The following is a 4,638-nucleotide window of genomic DNA, read 5'->3' on the forward strand; positions in this document are numbered from 1 at the left end:
TTGTCACCATCATTTGTTCGTGATTCCGGATTGCTAGGCCCCTGTACTCGTCGAGATTCCATATTAGCGCAGCCCACCCCTCAAGATACCGTACTGCTACAACACTTTCTCATAGTCTTTGATGTACAGCATGCTGTCTTTACGATTATAAGTTCAAAGTGATGTCACCATATTTTCATATGGCACTCCTCCGTCAGCGAATTGTTTTCCATGATGACGGCAAGTCAACCAGGCAATGATTCTACAAATCTTAGCACGATGTTCTGTACTAAATGGTTTGGGTAAAGCAATGATTGTGCAATAATTCGTTAATAGTTATCCAGTGTTGGAGAATTCAGCGAATGCAACATCTGTTAACTCAAATAGCTCACACTCATTGTAAAACACATGTTTATTCGCAGTGACATTGGCACACTGAGATCGCATTGTGAGATACACTGCATGTGGTGCAATACCTCTATATTTACGCTAGACATCGTATGATTACTGTAAGAGGTGAGTGTGAGTATTTTACGAGCGACCACAAAGTAGTAACATATATTCCTATGTGCCTGGAGATAAGTTTTGCGATGAGTCAAATTCAGTACTTATGTCTACAATTTCAGGTTTCATTTCATCGTTTTGCATGGAGCAATCAAGTACCAGTATGGGTACTAGTTCTTAACCTGTTAGGAGTGACCGTAAAACCAATTTCATCGCCTTATAGTATGCAGAGGACACCTAACATATCGCATAGTAGGCGGACATAGCTATTGTCCCAATCAAGCTGTAAGTTTTCTTATGTAAAATACTCTTGGTTTATCCTTTAGTATTGATTAGTTTACGTTTGTCAAATACGCTCGAATTTTTTTCGGATTCCCCTTCTGTCTCTTTACTGGGCTAGAATCATAAATCGAGGCACTTCCAGTTGAATAGATGACTAATCATCCCTGATTGTTTCGAAGTCTCTGGAAACTCTGGAAAGACCGGATATTCATTCAAGTTCTTACGACTGGAAAGGTAGTGGTAGCTGGGAATCTGCATTCAGCATATGCAAAACCTTCAGGCACTCTTCATTTGATACTGATAAATGGGCTAATTTCCACACTAATTACCCAGGGAAATATTATTCTGCTCTTCTGATGCACCTCGTACGATGTGTGAGTTACTATCTATAGCACATTAACCCACAATCAGTTCCTGCTGACGTTAGTAATGACGCGTTTACTACTCTCAAACAGGCCCATTCACATTGTGAGTGGGATGGAGACGTTTAATTGACCATCATCATGATCTATCCTGCATTTTATAATACATCCAGGTCCAAAGTTGATGTAGAGACGCATGTTTTTAGGGTCGTTGTGATACCAACATTTCTTTTGCTGTTGAACTCGATACCACAAAATTCATATCTTATATTTTGAAACATAGAAGAGAATACATTATGTGTAAGCCATGATGTTGCAGATTTCAGAGCACTTGCATCCTTCTTCATGGTCACAAAGCCTATTCCAAAATGAGGAACTGGTGCTTATTTAACTAATCTTGGTAGTGAATAAGAAATCTTATCTCAGCGTTATTGTTAAAGACTGTTGAAGCAAAAGATTTGTAGGAGAGATATTCGTGATGAATGATCTGATCCTCAAATTGAACTGGAGTTGTTCAATAGAGCGATGTCATTGCAAGGTTTCAGCCCTATCGAATTAAGAAATTTGTAATTCTCGCGTGCTGTCATGATCTTCTTCTGCTGCGAAGTGGTGTTCAGATGACTACAGATGACTATGTGCGTTGTGTTTATACCTTACACACATGCTGCTACTTCAGACGAATTTATAGTGGAGGTGTAATATAATTTGCACGTTGCAAAGATTGACTAGATTCCTGTTCTGATTTATGATACCAAACTCGAAATGGTGTAATTTTTTATCAGTAACTGGAAGGTGTATTGGTTTGCTAGGCACCTCCATCGTGTTGTAACATGGACTCAAAGTAGGAAAATATCAAACTTCCTGGCAGATTAAAACTGTGTGCCCGACCGAGACTCGAACTCGGGACCTTTGCCTTTCGCGGGCAAATGCTCTACCAACTGAGCTACCGAAGCACGACTCACGGCCGGTACTCACAGCTTTACTTCTGCCAGTATCTCGTCTCCTGCCTTCCCGAGTTCGAGTCTCGGTCGGGCACACAGTTTTAATCTGCCGGGAAGTTTCATATCAGCGCACACTCCGCTGCAGAGTGAAAATTTCATTCTAGGAAAATATCCATTGATTGTGTGACTTAATCTATTTTCAAGCCTTCAAGGTATGAATTCTTTGCTACATTATACTCAAGACAGATAATTCTCGGAGATAGAATATTCACTTGTTGATTCTACTTGTAAATTTTATCAGTATTCAGGACTTAGTCAAGGATATGATCAAGGCGGGATGGGAGCGTCTGAAAAAGTAAAGAAACTGCTACATGAAAGTAACGGTAAACTACGACTACAGCTTCGGGATGTAAGACTGCTGTGTGTTGGAGGTCAGACTGAGGGGCATAGAGCCTGAAACAGGAGCAGGAAGACACATCTAGTCAGGCTGAGAGCCGCCTACCAAGACAGCTCCTTGTCAGTCCTGGTGCCCTCTCAGTAGCTTGTTCTGAGCCCCCATGTGACCAGTCACAGGCCTCTCTCTGATTGACTGCATGATGGTATTTCACAAGTGTGCCCTTGTCAGTGTTCGCCTATCAGCAGTACTCCCTATGACACTGCTGTTCACGTGAACTAGATGTGGGTAGTCAGCGTGTACAGTGACATCCAGTACCGTTTTGGTCCAAACACAGTTCGCAACTTAACAGTGAGACCCTGTCCCAAAGAATCAGAAACTAAGAATTGAAAAAGCAAAATTTTAGATCCACGAATAAAACATCTCACATCAGTCTGGCTGTCTTACATGCACAGTTTTTCCCCTTCTGTAGAACCAGTGTACTACTCTCAATATGATTCGGCAACACAACAATGACTGTTGATTTAAGCTAATGCTCCTTTAGACAGGTTGCGCCAACGTTTAAAAGGGGCTACAGTCCAAAAGAGGGTGATTTCAGAACAGGAAAACCTTTGAAGTTACTGAAAAAATGGTAAGGATACAGAATTTTGATCATGTCATCTCAACAAAAGTTTTCAGTAAGTCGTAATGAAAATGGCCACTTTTAATTAGTAACGAAAAAGAGGAAAGTGGCCCATTGAGGTGGTGTACTAACGCGGCAGTGTAGTGGTGTGGAGGGGACGCCCGGTGCAGCGACAGTGGACTGAGTCATCAGGGACAGCAGAGGCGGTGCTGAGACGCGTCAGCTGGGGAGTGGCTAGTGTGGCCCATTGGCAACGCCTGAGTGGAATGATGGAGTAACGCGGGCGTAACCGACAGTCTTTGTTGTACTGACGATGACTGGCAGGCGCAGCGGACTCGTTTTGTAGGCTGTAGGAGAATGCAACACTATGAAGCGGACTCATCAGCAGAGGCTCATGGGAGACCCTACAGGCTGCCAAATGAAATTATGCCAAAATCGTAGAAAAATACATTATAAACTCTTTAGTCACCCATAGTAAACAGATTACACTAAGGCAATCACCGGCACATTGATTTTTTTTTCTCTTTTTCCTGCTGAAACTACTATTGGTAAACCTCAAATTATTTGCCTGGCCCTTCACCAAGCGGACTTTAATGCTCTACATGGTTTTCTAAAGGTGTGATTCAGAAGTTAGTGCCCTCCCATAAAGTACAAAAGGACAATTATCGATTATATTAAATGAAAACATATTACAACACATCATCATTTGGTCCCTAACGCTTAACATAAGGGAGGGCTGTGTTATCTACTGTCGGCTATTGTTGGGTAAAGTTGGTTTTCGCTATGTGAATAGTTTACAAAATCCTCGGGTACACCTAACTCATATAATTAGTCCAATGGCCACTAGAGTTAGAGGAAAAGGTGTGCCACTGGTATTCACACTTTGCGTAAATATTCTCGAGTGGTCCATTCGGTAATGTGCGTGGCAGCACAACCAAGTATAAATTTACCTTGTTCCCAAGTTATTAATTCGTGAATGGATTGTAGAAGGTGAGCCTTCAATTTATTCAGCAGCTTGGGTAAGCAGTTAGATGATGGCAACACACAAGGCGTTTCTGTCAAATATAGCGAAAATGTTCGATTGTAGTATGATACACATAACTTAAGAAAGCAGATATTCTAACAAATGGTGTGGTTACAGTGATAACTGTCAGATAGAGTAAACTAGTAAGTCTGAGACATTAAAGCTTGACTGTAACAGGGAAGTGTTATGACAGTTGGCTGTTGTACCGAACACAGTAAGCTTTTCCCAACAGGTACGAACGAGGGCTTGCGCATCACAAAGACAGTGCGGGAGCAAGGGGATGTCTATCTTTCTTCTAAAACAATGCGATTTTGCCATCTGCTACTATAAATTATAGGTTGTCGTGTTGCAAGTCAGATCTGGAAGCTGGAGAGATCTGTAGAGATTGAATAAGTGTCGCTAACAGTTCTTTCCACCAACCTGTCATCTTCTAAAGTCCCATAGAACTTAGAACTACTTAAACCTAACTAACCTAAGAACATCACACACATCCATGCCTGAGGCAGGATTCGAACCTGTGACCATATCGG

At 41.7% G+C, this 4,638-nt stretch overlaps 1 non-coding gene across 1 annotated transcript; it reads right to left on the bottom strand.

Annotated features, from left to right (window-relative positions):
• Nucleotides 1-2,006: 2,006 nt before the first annotated feature.
• Trnas-cga (transfer RNA serine (anticodon CGA)) lies at nt 2,007-2,081 on the bottom strand. Its single transcript has one exon. It is a non-coding gene; the product is annotated as a tRNA-Ser (tRNA).
• Nucleotides 2,082-4,638: the final 2,557 nt, after the last annotated feature.

The sequence above is a fragment of the Schistocerca cancellata genome, chromosome 8, assembly GCF_023864275.1.
Source record: "Schistocerca cancellata isolate TAMUIC-IGC-003103 chromosome 8, iqSchCanc2.1, whole genome shotgun sequence".
Lineage (NCBI taxonomy): Eukaryota > Metazoa > Arthropoda > Insecta > Orthoptera > Acrididae > Schistocerca > Schistocerca cancellata.